Source organism: Pan troglodytes, chromosome 2 (assembly GCF_028858775.2).
Source record: "Pan troglodytes isolate AG18354 chromosome 2, NHGRI_mPanTro3-v2.0_pri, whole genome shotgun sequence".
In the NCBI taxonomy this organism is placed as follows: Eukaryota; Metazoa; Chordata; class Mammalia; order Primates; family Hominidae; genus Pan; species Pan troglodytes.
This window is the reverse complement of record NC_086015.1, coordinates 126,696,266-126,719,972: the sequence shown is the minus strand read 5'-3', so window position 1 is coordinate 126,719,972 and position 23,707 is coordinate 126,696,266. Positions and strand designations below refer to the sequence as shown.

Sequence of the window (23,707 nt, the reverse complement as noted above, 5' to 3'; positions counted from 1 at the left end):
ACTGGGCCCTTGCTACAGGCAAGTCTCTTCACCTTGGACCCCAGTGCACACATCTGCCCACTGGTGTCTGCCTTCTCGAATAGAACCTCTTAAGGGTTTTCCATTGTCATTGCCTTCCTCTGTCTCCCCTCTTCTAGTGCCTTCTCTTAGACTTTTATCCTCTTGAGTACCGCATCTTTCTTGAGTTGCTCTCCTGTGTCCCCTGGCTTCCTGGACATAGTATTCTTCCATAGAGAATAGCACTGTTATGGGTTTCAGGGCTCTGGGCTCTAGCTGAACCTGCAAGGTGCTCTGTGACTGGGATGGAGGGGACACACAAGCTCTCTGGGCCTTTGCTACCTTTTCTAGAGAATGAGAGGACTGTTTATGTCCCTTCCACTTCTAACGTCCTCTGCCCCAAGCTGTACCCCTGCAAGGAACCTTCTTCTTCCATTCCAGCCACACTGGCCTCGTGGTCTTCTGCATGATTAACAATAGAGTCAGAGGCACAGAGTGGAGCACTTATTCATTTTCCAGTGTCCACCTGTTTTGCTGTCTGTCCAGTGTAACCTCCATGGATGCACAAATCCCAAGGTGTATGTGTTTTTCCTCCTCTATTCTCTCACCCTTACCTAAGCACAGTGCAGAATACTTAGTAGGGATTTAATAACTGCTTGCCAATATAGTTGGGGTCCAGTGAGTGGAGTAAGTGGGGCTGTTGATGCTAAGTTAAAAGTTTTTTCTGATCTGAGATGAGAAGAAAAAAAAAATCTTTAGAGACCAGCTTTGAAGAAGACTTTTGAGAGGTGGTGGTTTAAAAGTTACTACCATTGTTAGTGCTTATAAAAGCCCCAACTCTTTTGACCCGAGGACTCGTGCTTTCAGATGGTTGTTGTATCTTTGGGGACTGCTCCTGACTTGGGTGGATGTAGCTTTTCTGCAGAGGAAGGGGCATGTCATCCATATGGAGATTTTCAGGATAGTTCAGGGTATTTTGTGAACCAGACTTGGGACACAGGGTCTGATTACAGCTGTAGGTATGGTTTCTCCTGAGGGAGGTTGGAGTCAGATCCCAGGAAAGGGGTGCTGAGCCTGGGGGGGGCCCCAATTCCACCTTAGCATGAAAATACCATTGCAGCAACAGAGTGTCTGTCTGACTGACTTCTCCTTCTGGTTCCTTAGGCAAATCCCTCTCCCTTCTCTCCCCACCCCCACTGGCTCCTACCCTGTTCTTTTACCCACTGTGGTCTTTAGACTTTTGCAAGGCTGTAGGATTTTGGGTGGATTTACACTTACTTTATATGATCTGCCCTGAGTGGTGCAGAGCTTGTTATGAGTGGTTCAAGACAAGGGAATGCAAACATTTCCTCTATTTGGCTTCAGAGAAAACTGTATCTTTTTTTGTTTGTACTTGATTTACCCTTTTGATTATGCCTCATATAAAATTTGTCTTTCTTGAGCAAACCCTGCTGGCTGGTGGGGGAAGTCCAGCATTAACCTCTGCCTCAGGTTACTCCAGAGCAGCAGGCATGTAAGAGTGGTTTGGATTAGATGCCTTGTTCTTTTCTTTGTTGAGACACATGTCCAGGGAAATGGGTGGCAATGAGCAGTTCCTATGTTGGGGCTTTGGGAATTCTCCCTTCAGTGGCCTGGACACATAGTAGGCCCTCAGTAAACTGGACTGGCATTTCTTTACTGCTCCTCTTGCAAGGCTGGACCTCTCCCCCTTTACTCAGGTCCTCAACATCATTATCTGACCTGTGTATTTTATTCTTCTTCAGCCTCTTATGTGTGGGGCTCTGCCCTTGGCTCCAATTAGGAGAAGCATTTGGTTTCTTAACCAGTGGCTCCTGACAGTTTTGACTCAAGGGAGGAACAGGACACAAGGTGCCACAGCCCCTCTTGGTGGGATGGTGTTTCTTCCCTTCTCCCTCCCTCTGGCTCTGTCCATAGTGTTTGTCACCCTCCCCCTCGGCTCCTTCTCTCTCTCTGCCTGCTCCTTTCCTCTCTGACTTCCTTTCTCTTCCCTCTCCCTCTGATCCCTGTTACTGTCTGCCCACCTCACCTCTCTGCTGCCTTCCTGCAGGCTCTGCTTTCCCATCTCTCCCTCCCTGTTCGAGGCCTCTCAGCCTCTGCTGTGCTCTTGTCTCACTGTCGACTCCTGTCTCCTCGCTGGGGTATAGTAGGAGCGTCACGGGGTTGTTTTTTCCTCCTCCTTTGCCTGTTAGAAGTCCCTCTGCTACACCCATACCATAAATAACACTGGAGCATCTGCCAAACACATTCCTCACTTGTGTTAATAGGCTGCAATGATGCTGGAGCCTGTTGCCATGGCAACCTCATTTTTGTTTGACTGTATCCCACTCTGCTACATAAAGCTTCTGCACGCACTCACACAAAAACAAGCATGCTCACACAGCTATTACATATGCTTAGCTATTAACGATTATTTTGGAGAAGGTATCGTTGTGCCCTGTGGGGTGGGGTGGTCATTTGCACTCCAGGAGATTAGCAGCAGCTCTATGGTCTGGACTCTAGGTGATGATGGATGGAAGAGCTCTTTGAAAAGTGGAGAGTCCTGTTCAAATATGGGGTATTATTATTATGCATCCACATTCAACCTGCCTGACATGGTTTCTGAGGAGAAGATTCTGACCCCACATGGGTCCCCGTGAGCTTGGGGGAGCCACTAGGGGTTTTCCCTGCAGTGTGGGACAACCCATCTCCCACCCCACCCTGTCTTTCCCCAGCTTCTTAGGCCCTTCCCCCTACCCCTTTCAGAGGTACTCAGTGATTTCCTGCATTTCTTCTTTTGTGCCTATTTGAACCTACAACTGTCACCAGTTGTTCCAGTGATCAGAAAGGCACAGGCGCTGTGTGGGTGAAATTCTGTGACTGTGAGCACGTGTGTCTGTAGCGAGGAGACAAATGAGGGGTGGGGGTGGGAATATGGACCAAGAATCGAGGCTGTGGCTGTTCAGGGGTGCATGTGTGTATGTGAGCACGTGCGCATCTGTCTATCTGGTATAAGGCTGACCCAGGTGGTGGACGTGGGCCTGGGAAGCCTTTGTGTTAACTTTGAAAGGAGATCATGGCAGCCCTGTCCTGTTTATTCTTGGCTGGTAGTTGGCTTCCCCTGGCCGTTTGCTTTTCTGGTCCTGGGCCTTGATGGTTCTTCGGACCTCGACCTCTGGCTCCCCAGGGAAGTAAGTACCTGGGGCTCTTCTGACTCCATGGAGTCCCTTTCTTCTCTTTCAAGAACCTTTCCTGCTACCCACCTGCTCAGCAGCCCAGCCCAATGAGCCCCGCTGAAGAGCTGCCACCTTGCTCTGGAACTTGGCCCAGAGGCCTGTCTGGTGGATCACTCTGGCTGCCCCATGTGAGACGCTGGGTAGAGTGGAGGAAGACACACTTTCACCCACAGGCCCGGGTATTGTCTGCCACCAATTACTTTCCCTATCACCTGCATTTCTGGATAGGAGAAATTCAGTGGCAGTGAACTTCAGCAGCAGGCTCAACCCCAGCGCAGCAGCAGGCTGGGGTTGGGGGTTGGCTTTGGGTTTCGAGTGGAGGAGGGTCTGCTTCTCTTGCCTCAAGGCTGACTGTATTTGCCGATTATATTTACTTATTGCTTATTAGATCTCCTCTTTCTCCCAAAAGCTAGGAGTGGGTATTTGGAGGAGAGCAGAAGTGGCTGGGGTGGGGGTCGTCTTCTAGATCCCTAGAGTGCCTTGATCCCTGGGGGAGGACTTCAGGAATGGCGGAGACTCAGCGGAGGGGCACAATGCCCAGCTGCTGTATTTGTGGGAATGTACACTGTTAATAATTCAATCTAAATGTTCGTCTGCAACAGGAGCATGAGTTCTGTGTGCTGTGGGACCCAGAACAGTGTGTTCATGTTTGTCTGTAAAGAGGACATGGATGATGCGTTAAACCCCATCAACCTCACAGAGAGTTTCAAAATCAGTGTACAATACTTGGACAGGAACTCTCCTATGCATTCAAGCTCTGGCCATGAGTCCCTCTGTCCGAGGGTGTGGCTGGAGCACACGCAGGGTGGTGGCCCATGTTCGGGCCAGGCCTCCTCTCCCGCATGAGGCGTGAATGGAACTGCCACCTTGGTCCTCACCAAACTGGGACCTGAGGAGGGAGCCTCCCGTGATGGCGCAGCCTCTTGCTGAGTGCCTTCCTGTCCGTGGCTGCCTGCTTGCTACTTCAGTTAACTTTATCTTGGTGGTGGGTGCAACCTGCCGTCATGTGTTTCCCAGGAGTGTAGCCTGTGTTGAGAAAGAAAAGTTTGCTCTGGGGGCTTCAACATGATGGTGCCGGTAAATCCTTTGGGTACAGTTACATAAGTGAGGCCCTAGCATCCTTGTCTCATCCATGCTTATCAGATGAGGGTAGCTGGCTCATGGAAGGCAGGATCAGTATTCATTCTGCTCCCAAACACAAAATTGCAAAATTGGAAAGCCCTGCTTTTTTTTTTTTTTTTTTCCTCCTTAAGGCAATATCCAAATGTAGGACAGGGAAGATCTCTCTTTACAGCATTGTGAAGAAAATCTGGGGGTTTCTAGTTAGCGGACAGTGAGCTTAATGTGAGCCCGCATTTTGGGATGGCTGTTAGAAAAGGCCCACAGGATCTTGGTTAGGTTTATAGCCTTATCCAGTTCATCAGAGCATTGAGGCCTGGTCTGAAATACAACGGCCTCTGATTCTAGACTTCAAAGGAGAGTGACCAGTTTTGTAAGGGGAGTGGAAACTTCTGAGAGAGCATTTGAGAGAATGGAGGATATTTAGCTGGGAGAAAAGCAGACCATATCAGGTAAGAAAACCTAACGCAAAGGGCAAGGTGTTATTGCTGGGATCTCTGTTTTCAGATATTAGAAGAGGGACTAAATTATTTTCTGTTGCTCCCAAGAGTAGGCTTGTGGCAGATGGGTGGAAGTAGTAGACAGGTCTCAGCTCTAGGTAGATGACACCTTTCTAGCCATTGGGTTTGCAGCAGCCAAATCAGGTGCCTCTTAGGGTAGCCAGCTCTCTGTCAGTGGAGGTGTTCAAGTGGAGACTGGATGGCCACCTCCTTGGCTTGTTACTGAGGAAATTGACTGCTTGGTGAAAATTTGGATGGGTCACTGACTGCATCATTGATTCTTAACTTTCGCTTATCATAATCACCTGGGAAGTTTTTGAAAAAATGCAGATTCACAGGCCGCACTGGGAAGGTACAACTTCCAAAGGTCTAGGGTAGGGCCCAGGAATGGATCTCTATTTAAAACAACCTGGAGCTGGTTTTCAAATCTCCTCAGGTGATTTTGATGACCAGCTCTTAGGTTTGGGATCATTGGCCAAGAAGACGGCTCAGGTTACACCTAAGCCTGGAATTCTGTGGGTCAGTGTCTTGCAACAGAGTGGCAAGACCTCCTAAAGTCCTCCAGGGTATCCTCTTATCATGCCCATCTCAGCCCCTGTTTAAAAGAAGCACAATCAGTGCATACATGCAGACTTGTTGGGAGGCATCCAGGTGGGGCTGGTGAGTGTGCACTAATGCACAGATGCAGATCTGGAAGGCGATTGGGTCATAGTGGTGGTGGTAAAACAGGATGAGAGGGATGATCAGCCCTGGACTCTCTCTTGCCCCCTCGCCCCAATCCCCCCTTCCTTTTTGAGGCAAAACAATCTGTGGCTCACCTTTTGAGGGGGAGGTTAGTAGAAAGATGGGCCTAGGTTTGACTTCTGGTTTATTCATTTGTCTGGTGAGTGGATATGAAAACCTACTGAGGACATCCCAGATCCAGAAGGGATGGTATAGAGTGTGGAGAATGAGGAAGTCAGGGGGTGGAGGAGCAAGACAGGCGATGGGGAAGAATTCCGAGGTGGTGTGAAGGAAGGGGAGTGTGCCTTAAAGAAACGAAGAGGAGATTGGAACTGTGAGTATGAGGAGGGTAAGGACTTGGAAGTGGGGGTAGGGCTGTTCTCTGGGAACAATGAGATATGGTCACAAGAGAAAGGGGGGGTGGTTAGACAAACAAACACAAGGAGACAGTAGAGGCTTTATTCTTTAGGCTAGCCTCATGTGTCAGTGTGAAACTGTAATAGGCCCCCCTCCCTGCCCACTACCTCTTGCTCTGGTTGGGTTATGAGCTGCTGCATCTGGGCTTGTGGCCTCCTGACCTCACACTTTCATGGTCCCCTCTGCCTTCCCCTTCAGGGCTCCCTGGGCTTTATCACAGAACTCACTGAGGTCCCACCTTGTCTTTTGGAGGGAATCCTGAGGGACCCAGTGCCTCACCTCCATCAGTGCTCAGCACACAGTAGGTGCTCAGTGAGGGTTTGAATGAACAAGCAAATGAATGAATGGGTGGTGGGGTGGGTGGACGTCTGCACGCAGACTCTAAGCTCTGCCGAAGTGCTAGACCAACACCTCCACAGAAGGAAGCGACGCAGCTCGGCTTGGAAGCCTATTTTGGTGGGTTGTAATCCTAAACTCTGAGCAGGGCTTCCAAAATCCCTCCTGCTGCAATTTAAAATGTGTGCCTTCTTAGAAACAGAGAGCTGTTGCCTGGCACTGCCGATACTATATCACTTAACAGATTTGAAAACCATCATTAAGTCGTTCTTTCAGCCTTCTCCCTATTTGTTCAGATAATAATTATTTATTAGGTGCCTACCTTATAATAGGCACTGTCTAGGCCATGGGGTTGCAAAGATGACGGGTTGTGGCTCTGAGGACCGCCTTCAGCCCAGGCTCTCCCACTAAATGTGCCCCTTGGAGGGCTGTTCATAGATGTCTCACATACAGTAGTCCCTCCTTATCCGAGGGGGATACAGCCCAAGACCCCCAGTGGATGCCTAAAATCGTGGATAGTACCAAACCCTATATAACATTATGTTTTTTTCCTGTATATCTATACTTGTGATAAAGTTTATAAATTAGTCATAGTAAGAGATTAACAATAATTAATAATACAATAGAACAGTTTTGATGATATACTGTTCAGAGTTTCAGACAGAAGATTTGTTCTTACCGTAGATCTTAGCAACCTCAGCGTATGATTTTTTTCTTTCCTTATTAAGTTGAGAACTTTTACATTTTCCCTTAAAGAAAGCACTGTAGGGCCGGGTGCGGTGGCTCATGCCTGTAATCCCAGCACTTTGGGAGGCCAAAGCAGGTGGATCATGAGGTCAGGAGATCGAGACCATCCTGGCTAACACGGTGAAACCCCGTCTCTACTAAAAATACAAAATACAGGCGTGGTGGCGGGCGCCTGTAGTCCCAGCTACTCGGGAGGCTGAGGCAGGAGAATGGCATGAACCCAGGAGGCAGAGCTTGCAGTGAGCCGAGATTGCGCCACTACACTCTAGGTGGGTGACAGAGCGAGACTCCATCTCAAAAAAAAAAAAAAAAAAAGCACTTTAGGGTCTGGGCACAGTGGGACCAGGCACAGTGGCTCATGCCTGTAATCCCAGCACTTTGGGGGACTGAGATGGGAGGATTGCTTGAGTCCAGGAGTTTGAGACCAGCCTGGGCAACATAGTGAGACCCTGTCTCTACAAAAAATTTTTTAAAAAGGTTAATCAGGTGTGGTGGAACGCACCTATAGTCCTAGCTACCTGGGAGGCTGAGGTGGAAGGATCTCTTGAGCCTGGGAGGTCAAGGCTGCAGTCAGCTGTGATCATGCCACTGTACTCCAGTCTGGGCGGCAAAGTGAGAGACCCTGTCTCAAAAAAATAAAAAGGAAAGAAAGAAAGTGCTTTAGAGCTTCTCTTTGGCATATCCAAACTGCCAGCATCACTACGCTTGCACTTTGAGGACATTATTAAGTAAAACAAGGGTTCCTTAAGCACTGCAGTACTGTGACAGTTGATCTGATAACTGAGCCGGCTACGGGGCGGGGGTAGGTATCATGTACAGCGTGGATCTGCTGGACAAAGGGATATTCATGTCCTGGGCAGGGTGAAGCAGGACAGGGAGGTTTCATCACTCTGCTCAGAATGTTGCACGGTTTAAAAGTTAGAAATTACTTATTTTTGGAATTTTCCAGTGAATATTTTCAGACCGTGGTTGACCGTGGGTTACTGAAACCGCGGAAAGCAAAACTGAGGTTAGAGGGGGACTATTTTACACACACATGGTGTGTGTCAAATAAATTTAGGAAATATTGGATTAAACAGAATTCTTAGGCATTAAAGCTTCTAATATGTAATGGGTATAAGAACTTGCCAAGAGGGGGTTATGGCATGAAGCCTTTTTCAAACACATTTGACTCCAGCACCATTTTCCGAAGGAACCTACCGCAGGGAGGGCATTAGTGTTTGTTAGGACACGCTTTAGGATACAATTCTTCAGGGGCTGGGAGGAGCCTTGAAGTTTCTCAAGATCTAGCCCCTTGCCTCTGGGCCAGGCCTATCCGAAGGCATCTAGATGGGGGCATTTGTTTGGTGGCTCTCCTCCCTCAGGGAGGAGATTGCTTAGACTGCATCAGCCTGCTGCCTGCTTTCAAGTCTCATTCTCCATCTGGGTCAGAAATCCTTTATAAAATAAATTGAGGGGGCTGGCAGGGACTGGGGAATGCCTCCTTGATTTTGCATCAGTTTCTTTTAGGAATTTTCTGCTGTTGTTAGACATCGGAAGAGGTTGGGTCTGCACAATGACCCTTGGTGGGCTTGGGGTCCCTTGAATGTCTTTCTGGAACTTTTCCTAAGCAAGGCACTGAGTGCGTGGCTGCCCATGGGGAAGTAGTGTCGGACCATTCCAGATCAGCCTTCCCCAAATGTTTCTTTCCCATCCCCACTCTCCAAAAGGAGGAAGCTCATAAAGTATATTGATGATAACCTGTAGCTTATACTGAGTCTTCACTGCAAACCTGGCACTGGGCTAATCCCTTCCATGCATGACCTCATCTAATCTTCATGTCATCCTTATGAGGAAGACATTTTTTATTCCCATTTTTAAAATTCTACACCGCTGCAGAAACTGGGATAAGAGAAGGTAAGTAACTTCCCCAAGGTCACACAGCAAGCTTGTGACAGATGGTTCAGCACCCTGCCCATATCCCCTGAGCATGTACCTTTCACTCATACCAGCCAGACTTCCAGCTGAACCTGGAACCTGAGGGAGAGAACCTGAGGGCTTTCTCTGGCCTTAAACCTTGGGGCCTGCTGATAGGGTAGATCAGAAGTGCCAGGGAGTTACCTCCTGAGAGCAGCATTCAACCAATGGCTGTTGGGCACTGGTAGACGAATGCCCCAGCTCGTTTGGCCTCGGGGTTGGGGGAATCTTATTCTGAGGCTGGTGTTCTGCATGGTCTCCTAGAACTCTCTGCAAGGATTAATCTCTAATGGCTCACAGTGGTTACAGGCTTAATAACACACTCTTCTTTTTGGGGGCTTTCTTTCCTTCCTTTCTCATTTCTCCACTCCCCTACTCCCCTCCTAATGTTTCCCGGGGTCACCTCCCAGAAAAGTCACTTGTACTCAAATCCTTGTCTCAGGGGCTTTTTCTAGGGGAATCCACACAGAAAGTGGAGAAGCCTGCATTCTAACCCAGGTCTGACTTGAACACCAGGGAGGTGGGGAGGCTGCTTACTAAGGACGAAAATGCATGAAGTGCAGACCTCCGTGGCAGGATTGGATCCCTGGCCCTGCCTTGGGCCTCTCTCTTCCATTTGATAGCATGTGCTTATCAACAGCTGATTGGTTGCTGGACTTGAGGAATGATATGAAATTTAAAAGTTTTTACTTTACTTATTTTTAAATTTATTATTATTATTATTTTTTGAGATGGAGTCTCGCTTTGTCACCCAGGCTGGAGTGCAGTGGCATGATCTTGGCTCACTGCAACCTCTGCCTCCTGGGTTCAAGAGATTCTCCTGCTTCAGCCTCCCAAGTAGCTGGGACTACAGGCATGCCCCACCATGGCTGGCTAATTTTTGTATTTTTAGTAGAGAAGGGATTTTGGCATGTTGGCCAGGCTGGTCTCGAACTCCTGACCTCAGGTCATCTGCCCACCTTGGCCTCCCAAAGTACTGGGATTACAGGTGTGAGCCCACCATTCCCAGCCAAAAGACAGTTTTTTTAAAAGACAAATTACTGTTTTTGAATTTTTGCTTTGAGACAAGGTCTTACTCTGTTGCGCAGGCTACAGTACAGTGGTATGATCTTGGCTTACTGCAACCTCTGCTTCTGGGGCTCAAGCAATCCTCCCACCTCAGCCTCCTGAGTAGCTGGGACTACAGGCGCACAACACCATGCCCAGCTATTTTTGGTAATTTTTTAAAATAAAAATGGGGTCTTGGCCAGGCGCAGTGGCTCACACCTATAATGCCAACACTTTGGGAGGCTGAGGCGGGCGGATCACGAGGTCAGGAGATTGAGACCATCTTGGCTAACACAGTGAAACCCCGTCTCTACTAAAAATACAAAAAATTAGCTGGGTGTGGTGGCACGCACCTGTAGTCCCAGCTACTTGGGAGGCTGAGGCAGGAGAATCGCTTGAACCCGGGAGGCAGAGGTTGCAGTGAGCTGAGATAGCACCACTGCACTCCAGCCCAGGTGACAGAGCAAGACTCCATCTCAGAAAATAATAATAATAATAATAATAATAATAATAATAATAATAATAAAAGGGCTCTTGCCAGGTTGCCCAGGCTGGTCTTGAACTCCTGAGCTCAAGCAATCCACCTACCTTGGCCTCCCAAAGTGCTGAGATTATAGGTCTCAGCTGATTATAGGTCTCACCACGCCCAGCTGAATTTTTACTTCTTAAAAATGTGTGGCTTTCTGTGCCCTTTTTCATTTATACTCTGACCTGTCTTCAGGTTCCTAAGCTGCTGTTATAAGGTGGCAGCAGAACTTGTGGCCTTAAAAAAAAGGTTTTCTTAGTATGAGAAACAAGGACCCTTGATTTGGGGCATCTCATGCAGGTTCTGAAAGAAGTTATGTGCTGACTAAAGGGCCTGCCAGCTTCCTGGAGAGGCTGTGACATCTCTTGGTCAATGGAGGACTCCGTCATTGGTTAAATCTTCTACTGGAGTCTGCAGGGACCTTGTCTGTGGAGGCAGTCTCTCTTCAGCATTTCTCTAGTTTTGGCGCTACTATTCAGATGAAACCAGCCCACACCACCGTGCTCAAGCATCTAAAACTCAGTTGAGTTCAAGTCAGTGCTGCCTTACGTATTTATTTATTTTTTGAGACAGGGTCTTGCCCTGTTGCCCAGGCTGGAGTGCAGTGGTGCAATCACGGCTCATTGCAGCCTTGACCTCCTTGAGCTCAGATGATTCTTCCATCTCAGCCTCCCAAGTAGCTGGGACTACAGGCATGCGCCACCAGGCCCAGCTAATTTTTGTGTTTTTTGTGGAGATGGAGTCTCACTATGTTGCCCAGGCTGGTCTTGAACTCCTGGCCTCAATCAGTCTGCCTGCCCTGGCCTCCCAAAGTGCTGGGATTATAGGTGTGAGCCACTGCGCCCAGCCTCAGTGCTCACTTATTAAGCTCTTACTGTGTGTGGCATATACCTAAAGGAGTGAAACATAGCCCTTGCCAGAGAGGGGATTGTCACATATTAGTGGGAGACCTAGGCCCAGGTCCTTTTGAGGGTCCCTGTGTCATCCTGCATGGTCTGTTAGGGTTAGGGTTAGGTTTAGGGTGGTTGTATGGGTAATGGAGCGAGGAAGGGAAGGTAGGGCTATAGACCAGAGATTTCTTATCCTGGGTGCACCTTTGAATCCCCTGGGGAGTTTTGAAACTATACCTTAACAAGGCCCACCCCAGATTATTTATATTTAACTCTCGGGATGAGGCTTGGGCACTCCTAGGGTTGAGACCTGGACTAGACAGTGGCTCAAATACCAGCCAAAAGGCTCAAATACCTTTATATTTAATTAGCATTTTTTACGTGACAAAGGACTTGTTTATGTGTGATCTCATTTGCTTCTCATGGCAACTCTGACGAGGTGATGTGTTAAAACAAGATAACCATTGGCTTTGGGGCCTAGAGGCCCAGGAGATAACCCTGACTGTGTAATCCTGGCAGAGTTGCCCTAACCCCTTTTTAGTCCTTTTTCTCTCCTGTGTACACTGGGGGTGATAGATTCCTGATTGACTGGATCTGTTCCTGGGTGCCCCAAACAATTTAATGCAGGTGAGGGCACTCTGTAAGCTGTGAGGCGGGTTACAGACCTGTGATGCTGATGCGGTTTTGGAGAGGAGGAAATAAGAGGCTCAGAGAGGTGAACTGACCCCATTCAGGTTACATTGCTAGTTAGTTAACTTTGGAGCTGCTGTACAAATTCAGATCTCTGACTCCAAACCCAGTGCTCTTTTCACAGTTAGGGCAGTGCTAGGTCCTCCCTGTGGTGCTTTCAGAAGCTGTGTGGAGGGCCCAGCTGCTCTCAGGCAGTTGTCTCAGTTTGGTTTCGGAATGCATGGCTTTTTATTTGTGACGGCCCTCCTTTCCCCATAGTGTCTGGCTCAGACGGGCATTAAATGGGTTGTCATTTCCTGAGCCGGCATTGGTGCTGTGCTGAAGTGTTTGTTTAGGGGGCAGCTGGGATCAACTGTTTACCTATGAAGAGCTTCTGAGTGGTTTTGTGGATGACTGAGTAGGGACTGAGACCCAGAAGAGGTATCAGAAGTGATGTTACAACTGCTCAGCTCTGGGGTGAGGCTGCCGCACAGCCCGTCTTCTGGTGGCATAAGTGGGACAGGGAGGGAAGGGAGGAGGCTGCTGGGGACCCATCAGGATCACCTCTTGGTACAGCCCTGGAAGTCTGACCCGGGGTCTCTCTGTTGAGTAGCATTCAGTAGATACGAAGCTTGGTGCTTACTAGAGCGTTTCTAGGGTGTCTCTAAAGCCCAGTTCGCCAGCACCATCAATACCCTAAGAAATACCCCAGCATCCTTTAGCTGTGTTTCAGATTCACTTTTGTTCCTGTCGCTCTTCTCAAGAAAACTAAAGGAAAATGAAACTCGTTTGCTAAGTAGATCTTTGAGATTATATTTTTACATTTTATTTTGGGGATGGGACGGCTGTTTGTTCACTTAATGTGCCCTAGTCCCCAGTCTTCTTCTGGCCAAGTCCCTTTCCCATAAGCATTTCACCACGCTGAGTGGAAGGAATCCATCTGCCCCCTTGACTGGCTCCCTGTAGGTGATGCCAGCTGGGAAGTGTCTTGGCTCTGGTACCTCAGCTGAGCAGGCTGCAGAGGGACAAGGGCCTGAGCTGAGTCCTGGGTGAGCAGTGTGGGCTTGCACCCCTCTGGGGCCCTGCCTGCCTTTGTGGCATCTGACACCGCCAATCTAAATTGGAAACATCCCCTTCTTTTTCTCTGTAGCACTTATGCTGGTTTGTAATTTTTCTCGGTAGGTTTGTTTATGTGTCTTTCCACTGGACTGTTGGCTGTCTGAGGTCAGGGAGCTTGTCTCTTTCAATCCCCAAATATTTACTGAGTGTTATTGATTTTTAGATCCCTACTTGCCCAGCACTGTGGGAAGAAGGCAGATAGTGCCCATTCTCAGGTTCCACAGGAGTCCTGACTTTGGCAGGAAGGGGTCCCTCTGGGTGCTTCTTCCCTGGGCTGGCATCTCCTCTACCAGAGCCCCACCTCTCTTCCTTGTGCCTGGGCCCTGCCTTAGAAAACACTGGTTTTCAGCTGGGTACAGTGGCTCACACCTATAATCCCAGCACTTTGGGAGGCAGAGGCAGGAAGATTGCTTGAGGCCAGGAGTTAAGAGACCAGCCTGGGCTACATAGCAAGTCCCTGTTTCTACATAAAATGAAAAAATTAGCTAGGCAAGGTGGCATGTACCTGTGGTCCCAGTTAGGAGGCTGAGGCAAGAGGATCACTGGAGCCCAGGAGGTCGAGGCTGTAGTGAGCTGTGATCGCGCCACTGCACTCCAGCCTGGGCACAGAGCAAGACCCTGTCTAAATAAAAAAATAAATAAAAATAAGTAAAAAAATAGAAAACACTGGTTTTCATCTCCTCTCCCTTTCTGGGATCTGCCACTGTGCTGTCAGGCCATGTTGGGAGGGGCTGTGTTGCACCATTTTTCTCTCCCTCCACCCGGTTCCTTCTCCAGTCTTTCTTCTGGTGTCTTTTCCTGCCTGCTGCCTCCTCCCTACTTCTCTCTTTGCAGTTGTTAAGAGATGCGGGAGGACCTCAAAGACTTGACAAGAGGCAAGTTCCTGGGCATATTGAAGGACAATAAATGTGAGTGTGGATCAGTACACAAATTCCAAAGAGGATTGCTCATTCTTTTCAAAGCAGTCCCAGGAAATAGCAGTTCCTGCAGTGCCTTTTCAACTTCCTTGTAGTTTATTGCCATGTATTATGGTGCATGTGTCAGCTTCAATTTTTCACCTTGAATGCCCAGGGCTGAGACTTAGGCTTTCTGGCTGGGTTAACCTCAATGAGTCCGTCAGAGCTTAAGGTGTGGGAAGTAAAGGTACGTCAAGGAGCTTTCACCTAATCCCGGTGCCCAGGTACGTCGGCAGTGGCTGGGCATCAGCGTTTTGTAATGCTGTGGGTGATTCTGTTGTGTGCCAGGATTGAGAACTACTGCCCTGAGCCTCCCTCATCAGCGGAGGGGTCATGTGATGACACCGAGTCTGATTTATGGCTGTATTGAAAGGCAAGTTGTTTATATCTAAGGGGTTTATTGTGGTGATTCAGTAAGGAGTGATGGCCACTAAAAATGATTGCAGGCGTGTAAGAGGGGAAGAAAACTTGGTTGGTGGTTGGTATAAAAACCTTGTCAGGCAAGGCTGTGGCTTAGTATATTTATGTTGCTCTTATCACCAGCAATTAACCCCAAATGTGGCTGGATAAATGGCTTAGTGCAGTGCTATAATAACTGCAAGAATATTTTAGGAAATGACTGTTACACATGGCTGATAGACTGACCATCTTAGCAGAGCAGCAAACCTCACTCAACATTCCTGAAGGCTTGTTAGCTACAAACAAATGCCTATTGATCCGTCAAATATTAACTCTATTAGCTCTTTCCTCCTCTCTCTCGTTTTTTTTTTCTTTTGAGAGAGGCTTGCTCTGTTGTCCAGGCTGGAGTACAGGGCTATTCACAGGCACAATCATAGTGCATTACAGTGTTGAACTCCTGGGCTGAAGTGATCCTTCTGCCTCAGCCTCCTGAGTAGGGGGGATATGATATTTCACTGTTGAGTAGGGAGAAATTGTATAAACACCTGTGGCCTTAATACCCTCAGCAGTGTTCATTAGTCTGTGTGAATCTGTCTTTGACTCCACTGTAAACTAGAAGTGTCTGTAGTAGATGCTCAATAAATAGCTGCTGGCTGGATGAATGAATTTGCTCCAGTTTACTCAACAGGTAGATAGCAGTGTTAGTCTGGCACTAGTACTTTTTCTTCACCTCTGTAGCTCATGAGAAGCACAGAATTATATAGCTGGCAACTCCCCATATGTGTTTGTTGTTAGCATGTGTGGCCAAGACTAGGAAAGTTAAGAAAGGTGATGTGCAGGGTGAGGAAAGGATGGGGCTTGTACCCTCAGAGGATTTCCTTCCTGTCCACTGTGTGGACAGTTATTTTCTAGCACCTTTGGATCAGGGCAAGAAGGGCAAGGACCCTTCTGCTGCAGGTCCGGGCTCTGGGAGGACAGAGAAGCAGATGAAGTTGGGGTCTGTCTGAGGACTGAAAAGGTTGGCAAGCACCAGCTGTGGGGCTGGGACCTGGGGCCTGGGAAGCATCCCTAGTCAGGACAGGGAGATGTCCTCAGGTTAAATCCTCCACGAATGACCACATGTGGATTTGTGATGTGGTCTTTCTTTGGAAAGGGGTTATCTGGGGAGAGTTAATTTTGGATTTTGCTTTACACTTATTTTTAAAGTGGAATATTTCTCCAGCATTGGTGACAATGGCCTAGAAAAGCCCGTTAGTCACCATCTGACATCTTCCCCGTGCGGGGTGTTGCTGCCTTTGCTTCTTTCCCACCTGACGCCTGTGGGGCTGATTTCGGTCCTCCTTCTCCGAGGCCTCGGGGTGATTTCACTGGCAGACAGTGCTGTGGGGAACTCCTGCTGGGCCTGAAGTGGTGTCAGCCTCTGCTTCCATCCTGGGGTGTCCGGGAGCCAGGCAAGCTTGTGGGGTGGTGGGGAGCCACATCGGAGGATGCGATGGTGTCTAGGTGAGGCCTGTCCCTGTGAGTCCAGATCTGTAAGGCTGAGTCCGGCCTGTATTCCCCACAGTCTTTTTGCTCTTTGTTTTCCCTCTGTGTCTTCTGGAAGTCACCCTCAGTCTGGGACTTAAGGAACAGGTCTAGTTTATCTTAAGGGAACTGAAAGATATGGAATGCTCATCCTGTGTTCCCTGGGTCTCCTCTAGGTTCCTTTGTGGAGCAGGAAGAGGGTCTCCATGTGTTTGCCGTGGACAGATGTGGGAGGCTGTGCTGAGGGCATGGGGGAATGGAGGAGATGCTGACCTGCATGCTTTGTCGAGAGGTGGGAGAAGGGCTGAGGCCGGCATTCACTCCCTTCCCAGGCCGAGCTGCCCCCGCTGACACTCCTGCTGGGTCTCCACACCCCACCCCCAGGGCAGCCGTTGGGGCAGGTGAGCTGGGGAGGAACAGTTGGGGTTGGACGTGGGTATGGGGTGGGGCAGCCTCTTCCCCAGCAGAGTGTGGTTGCTCAGAGCCTTGGTTTTTTCAGAAGCTGAGAAGTCTGGACTGGCCACACAGGTGGGATATGCCACCCTGATGGTGCATATGCAGCCCATGCTCTCCACCTGCTGTCCCCTGACTACACCTGCCCCCTGCCCTCTTGAGGATGGGCCATCAGGTGGTTTTAGAGGAAGATGCCTCACTCTGTCACTGTCATTCTGTTGCTCTGTCACTTGTGAATGTGGCAGCCTCTGTGTTTCTGTGAACTCCAGGCCCCGAGTGAAGAAGCCTTCAGGATGCTGCGTGATTGGCAGGTGGGGGTGGGTGGGGCGTGCTCCTGAGATGAGGGAACTTACTTTGCCTTCTGCTCTGAGGAGAGGCAGACTTTGTGGTCTCAGATGAGGGGGCTGAGCACAGGCACTCACTGGGGCAGGGTTGGGGGGATCCTCCTTTTATCTGGGGTCCCCTCTGGATTTGGAAGTATCCTAATAGCCAGCCAGGTGTGGGATGGACCATGGCATCTAGCGGTCTTTGGGAACAGCAGCTCTTTCTTTTCCATGCCACAGCCTGTGCACTTTCCTAATGAGCCCCTAGGGCTCTGGGCATGGAGAGGAAACAGGAGGCTTTGTCCCTGCCTTTGCGGAATGTTCGGTCTGATGGAAATCTACTTTTGGGAGATGCCCAGCCTAAAAATAATAGGCAGTACAAATACTGCCAATCCCTATCATTTATGACACGCAGAGTGTCAGGCATGGTGCTGAGCACTTAGTAGCTCATTTGACCCTCATAATCTCCCATTAGGTGGGTATTGTCTTTTTATTTTTCTTCAGATGAGAACCTTTTATAGATAAGGAAATTGAGGTTCAGAGAAGCTAAGTGACTTGCTTAAGGTTGCACAGTTAAAAAGTGGTATGATAGGGCTCCAGTGCTCGCACTCTGAACTACTACTCCAATAGCTCACAAACATAGGTGTGCAAGAATTCCCCAGGAACTCCGTTTAAAAATTTGATTCCTGGGCCCCTCGTCAAGAGAGTCTGATTCAGTGAGTCTGGAGTAGAGCCCAGGAATCTGTATCCCAAATGGGCACCCCCCGCAAATTAGAGGCATGTGCCCTGGGGATGCAGTTCTACCATCCAGTGCTCTTCCCAGGGGGAGAACAGATTGACGTTATCAGGTTCTCCTTTCCCTGAAGTGATGGGGAGTCCCAGGCCCCTCTAAGAGACAGAAGTTTCTATGTTCACTGCACCAGGAGGTGGGCTCAGGAAAGGCACAATATGATGGTTAGATTGAGAGTGGAGGGGAACTTCCTGCTGAGCCTATGCCTGGTGATTCTCAGAGGACAGGGCTAGAGGAGGCTTTGGAGGACGCAAGGGAGCGAGGAGATGGAGACACTGTAATCCAGAGAGCAGGAGCTAGGAGGTAGCCTGGTAGCAGAACCTATGTCAACAGCCAGAGAGAGGAGGCAGACAAAGGGATTTTCAGGTGACTGCAGGGACACCAATTGTTACACTACAGTGCATGACTGCAGGCACAAAAGTCCTGGCAAGAAGACATCCACCCCGCCTCAGTTTCCTTGTCTGTACAGCAAGATCAGATGGTCCCTGAAGATCCTGCCTGTGTGTGCCATAAAGGGTGCCCTTGGGTCAAATAAGAAGGGACTGTACTCCAGGGACCGGGAGTGCTATGGGGACAAAAGTACTGCAAACCTGGAGAAGCAGAGAGTCACAGGCCAGGTGGCGCATGGTTCTCACATATTTCTTTCTAGACTCGACCTCAGACATGGGTCCCTGTCCGTTGATCCTCCTAGTCACTGTCCCTCCATTTGCCTGAACCTAGCATGCCTCCCAACGAAATTCCTCATCATCCCTAACTTGACTTTATTTTCGTTATTATCAGTTCTCTCTTTGCCTAGGTGCCGGTGTTAAATGATTGTTGAGCTGAATTATTTAACAAATATCTACCATGTGTTAGGCACTGGGAAACCAAGATGAACAAGCCACAGACCCTGTCCTCAACAGCAAACCTGTAAATAACTGCCACCTGTGTCAAGCTGTGTTCTAATTACTTCTGTTAACTCAGTTAATCTCCACAGTAGTCCTATGAAGTAAGCACTGATATTGTCACCCACATCTTGCAGATGAGGACACTGAGTATGGCAGGTTAAGTAACTTGCGCAGGCTCACACAAGGAACTGGGCAGCCTGACTCTGGGGTCTGGCCTCTTATACATCACCACCTCCCAAGTCCAGTGGAGGGTCCTAGGAGACTTCCCAAAAAAGATGTTCTCTGAGCCAGCTTAGAGGATGAATAGGGATTTCCATGTGCAGAGACATGGGAAAGGGCAACCCTCACACAGGTAACAGCAGGAGCGAAGGCATGGTGGCAAGAGACTAAACCAGGGGCCAGGGAGAGTGGCCAAGGAATATGGTGGAAAGGCGAGGCTGGCTGGTAAGTGGGACTGGATTGGGAAGTGTATAGACTTCTGCGCCAATACATTTGGGTTTGTTGGAGGGAAAGGAGATTTCTAGAAAGCTGTGTGTAGGAGAGTAAATAGATATGGTCCCACCTGTGATTAGAAAGGTGGGTCTAGTGTTAGGGCATGGAGGTGGTCTACAGAGGGAGAGCCTAGAGGCCAGTGATGGGTGTGCTGGCTGCTGCCCTTGTCCAGGGAGGCTGGAGGAGGCCCACTGAGGGAGCTGGAGGGCTAGGGCCACAGGGAGCCCCTGGGCATCTGCCTATTAGTGTCTTTCTACCTTGGTTACCAGTGGCGCTAAAGCTTGTCCCTAATGTCCCCCAATCAGGAGATCCTCCCTAGCCTCTGGGGAACCAGATATCACCTCTTCCCCAGGGGACTTGGATGGATCCCAAAGGCCTTCCTCCTTTTCTTGGGCTTTAAATATCCCATGACAGCCTCCTTCCTTCAGATTCCCAGGGCTCTGCCTTCATCCAGGTGTTAAGCACCCGAAGAGTCAACCTCCTAGCTTCTCCTCCCTCTGGGAGCCCCCACTCTCACCAGCCCCCACTGGGTGCCTCTGAGGACCTCATTCCTTGGACCGTGGTGTCTAGGGCACCCCAAGCCCCAGCAGAGCTCCTGGTACTCCTACAGGCTCCTTGCGCCAACCTCCACATAGCTTCCTTTCTCAGGGGCTGCCTGACAAAGTATATACTTAACTCTTCTGTTTATTCCTTGCCCTCTTTCCGTCCATAACCTCTTTAGAATGTCAGCTCTGGCCAGGCGCAGTGGCTCACGCCCGTAATCCCAGCACTTTGGGAGGCTGAGACAGGCAGATCACCTGAGGTCTCCTAGGAGTTTGAGACCAGCCCGCGCCAATGTGGTGAAACCCTGTCTCTACTAAAAATTAAAAAAAATTAGCCTGGCTTGGTGGCGCACGCCTGTAGTTCCAGCTACTCGGGAGGTTGAGGCAGGGGAATTACTGGAACCCAGGAGGGGGAGGTTGCAATGAGCCAAGACCACACCACTGCACTCCAGCCTGGGTGACAGGGCAAGACTCTGTCTCAAAAAAAAACCAAAAAAACAAAAAACAAAACAAAAGAAAAGAAAAAGAAAAAAAAGAATGTCAGCTCCTGCAGGTAGGAACTTCATCCTGTTCACTGCTGTCCACCCCCATGCTGCCATGCTGCAGGGTGTTTCTCCTTGGCAAGCGCCCTGCCCTTTCTGGGCTTTAGTGCTCTCCTCCATGAAATGGGATATCATGATGCTTGCTCCCCAGAGGGTTGTGTAGAGCATTACATGTGATGATATAAGCAGAGCACTTAGCACAGGGACTGTACAAAGCCCTCAATAAATGACCCGGTGTCTGTCCCAAATGTGGATGGTTTGTACTTTTAAATTCCCACACATTCCAGGAGAGCTTGTGTTTCTCTGGACTGCCTGTATGTTTGGATGGCAGTAAACAGGCGAGAAGAAAACTGCACTACCTCCAAAAAGAAGTGGAAGAAGAGCTAGGTCCTGGGTCATGGGTTTTACCCTCCCCTGGCCCTGTCCTTATTCTGGCTGCTGGCTACCAAGTGACCAGCACAGACCTTCCAGGAGCCAGGCTGCCCCTAGAACCTGACTGGGACCAGCTTGTAAGCTGGGGCCAGGGCTCCCTGGGGTGAGTGGTGTGAACTGGGGGGGTGGGCTGGGCCAGGTCCTCCTGAATCTGGGGGTGGCTGCAGCTGAGGGAGGCTGTGGCGAGGTCAGCCCTGTGACCAGCATCCCTTCTGGGGACTGTTCTAGAGGATCTGGTAAATAAGCTGTGGATGGTTTTGAAAGGGCTCGGGCCACTGGGACAGAGAGGAAAGCCATACAGCTGCTTCTTCCAGATGTACTTCCTTCTGTAACTTCATCAAGACACGCACACATGCAGTGGAACACAATGAAACCACCCACAGACCACCAGAAGCCTCAGTGCCGAGAGAGCTCTGAGCCTGTGAGGCCTGTTGCAGAGAAGGTGGCACATGGCGAAGACCTGAGACATCAAATGGGACACCCGAGGGATCTGGCGAGGGCTGTTGATAACCGAGACAAGAAGCACAATCCCTTTCCCCCAGGTGAGTGTCTAGGTGAGGCAGGACCCATGCCTGGAGTGTGAGGTTGTAATGATGTCCAGAACATTCCTCTGGCTGGTTGGACCTGTGAACACAGGGCTGGCCAACTGGGTGGATGGTTGGAGAACTGCTGGCAAGCGGTCTGCCAGCTTCCTGCCCATCCATAACCTTGTGTGCACCAGGATGGGCCCCTCTCTGCAGTGCTCAGTTACCCTAACATTGAGAGGGGCCCCTCATGCCTGGGCTGCACTCAGGATGCCTGGAGAGGGGGTGTGCCAGTGCGCCAGAAGTCACAACAGACCCTGACCCTGGCTGAAGGAGTCAGTCTCGAAATGAACCTTTTTTTCTTTTTGGCTAAATTAACATTTGGCATTTCAGGGTGCTGGCCCCACGCCCGGCCTCTCTGGCCTTCTGCCTGTCAGCTCCTTTGAGGCTATTTTTGCCATTCACTTATTTATTAACTATTATTGCTCCCCAGGACAGATGGGCACATGGGCATGCTGACATGCGCGCGTGCGTGCATGCGCGCACAGACACACACACCCTTCAAACCTGGAGCCCATTAGAAAAGCCAGTGTGTACTCGCCAGGCTGAACATGGGGTGGAGAAGGAGAAGCCATCAGGAGGACGGTCATTCTGGGTAAGGCTGGAGGAAGGGCTGTAGGGGTGGTAGGAGGCAGCCACCTCCTCAGAAATGCCCCCAGCCACCAAGGCCTCGCTGTGCTTGTTCTAGCCCTCAGAGGAGTTCAGCCCTGGGAACGGCTCATGTGTGAGAGGACTGTGCATTCTGCCTGGACCATCTTTCCAGGGAAATTGGCATGGGGAATTGGGACCTCTGAGCACCCCCTGCTAGGATATAGGAGAGCACTCGCCTTCCCCCTGGGGAGGCCCCAAGGTCTGCTTCTCTGCCTGACCCCACCAAACCCCCATCTTCTAGAGGAGGGATACTTGGCTCCTGCCTTCAGAGAGCTCCCAGCCCAGGACTCTGCTCATGAAAGGAGCAGGCTTGGGTCTGTCTCAGCATCTGAGAGCAAAGGGTATCAGAAGGCACAGGCCTGAGCGGAGGGGGCAGCGTGTGCCCAGCCCTGCCCACCATTCCATCTCAGAGCAAATGCCCACCCCTTGGCCCCCACAGTCCCATGTGCGTGTGCACGGTGCAGACACTTGAGTGCCGTGGGATAATCCTCATGCTGGCTTCCAGTCTCCTTGTCTCAGGCCCAGCCATCTGCTCTAGGACGGTGGCCTCACCATGTTTCTCCCACACCTGGCACCGGGATGCTCAAAGGCCAGCATGGAACCACAGGGAGGACAGAATGAAAAGCGAGACCTTCTGCCATAGGCTGCCCAAGGCCTCTCACTGGGCGTTGGCCTGTGTGTGGAAGAGATGGGAATGGTGCTCCCTGCCACTCCAAGGACATCAGGGGCTGAGCAGGTGCTGTGTCAGGGCTGAGTCCTGGGGTGGCCACCTATGCTCTCCCACTGAGCTGGCCACCCTCCCCTGCCCTTCTTTCCTCATACCCGAGAACCCTTCTTGGCCTCAGGAAGACAGTGTGCTCCTGGGACTGGATTCTTACTGCAGAGGGACTGCCAGCTGCCGGGCCCTGTCCTCTGGGGCCCTTCTGCCTTGGGGCTTGGTGACATGCCTTCTTAGAATAGTGTCAGGGAGCTCTTGAGGGCAGGGGCTTGTCTGTCCTCAGCAGATTGGGAACTCTGAGGACAGAAACGGGTATTGCACCTTAGTCTGAGAGCCCCTTGAGGATGGCATTGCACCCCTTCTTCCCTCCCATCAGGACCCAGTTTCTGGCTGTGGGATGCAGAAGCTGCCCAGTCCTCGGCGCCTAGAGATCTGGGAAGGAGGCTGTGGGATGTGGAGGCCTCAAGGCTGTAGCTGGGGATGCGGGAAAAAGAGAAACTTCCCACCTCCCACGGCGCAGAATCACATCCCCTTAGTGGCTTCCCTCCGCTTCCCCTTCTCCGCAGGGGTGGGGCGGGGATGGGTTTTATAGCCAGGGGTCAGGATTCCACAAGCCTGATAGCCAGTGGAGCTTGTGCCCAGCTTGGGCGTGCCCAGCGTGGGCATGAGTAAGGAAGAGGTGGATGTGAGTGTGGGATGGGCCGGCAATTGGGGAGGGCTGGGCTGGTGCCTCTTGGTGGGCTCAAGAGTGAGGCCAGACCTCCTGTATCCTCTTGGGCTGCTGCCTTGTCTGACCCACTCCTGAGCCCGGGGCCAGGGTGGCTCCAGTAACTGGTCTGTCCTCTCACTGCAAGGTACAGGGAAGTCTCTCCTGTCTGTGAAGTCAGCCCTGATGCTCCTTCCCAGGAGGGAAACAGGGAAGTTTCTGTACCATGTGTCCAGATTCTGCTATACAAAATTCCTCGCTCCTATCGGGTGGTATCTCTGTGTCTGTATCTCCCCTACTTGAGAAAGGACCATCTCATTAATTGGCATGCTTGCCCCCTCCCCTGAAATGGCCACCGGCCTTGGATTCTTTTGGAGCCTTATGGCTTCTAAAGGCTTGATGAGAAGAGAGACCAAGTCTGCTGCTGAT

The 23,707-nt window shown here is 50.3% G+C and overlaps 1 protein-coding gene across 3 annotated transcripts in view; it reads left to right on the top strand.

Annotated features, from left to right (window-relative positions):
• Positions 1-23,707, top strand: part of ADCY5 (adenylate cyclase 5) — a 165,260-nt gene that overhangs the window by 2,665 nt on the left and 138,888 nt on the right. The gene's annotated exons all lie outside the window — the stretch shown is intronic.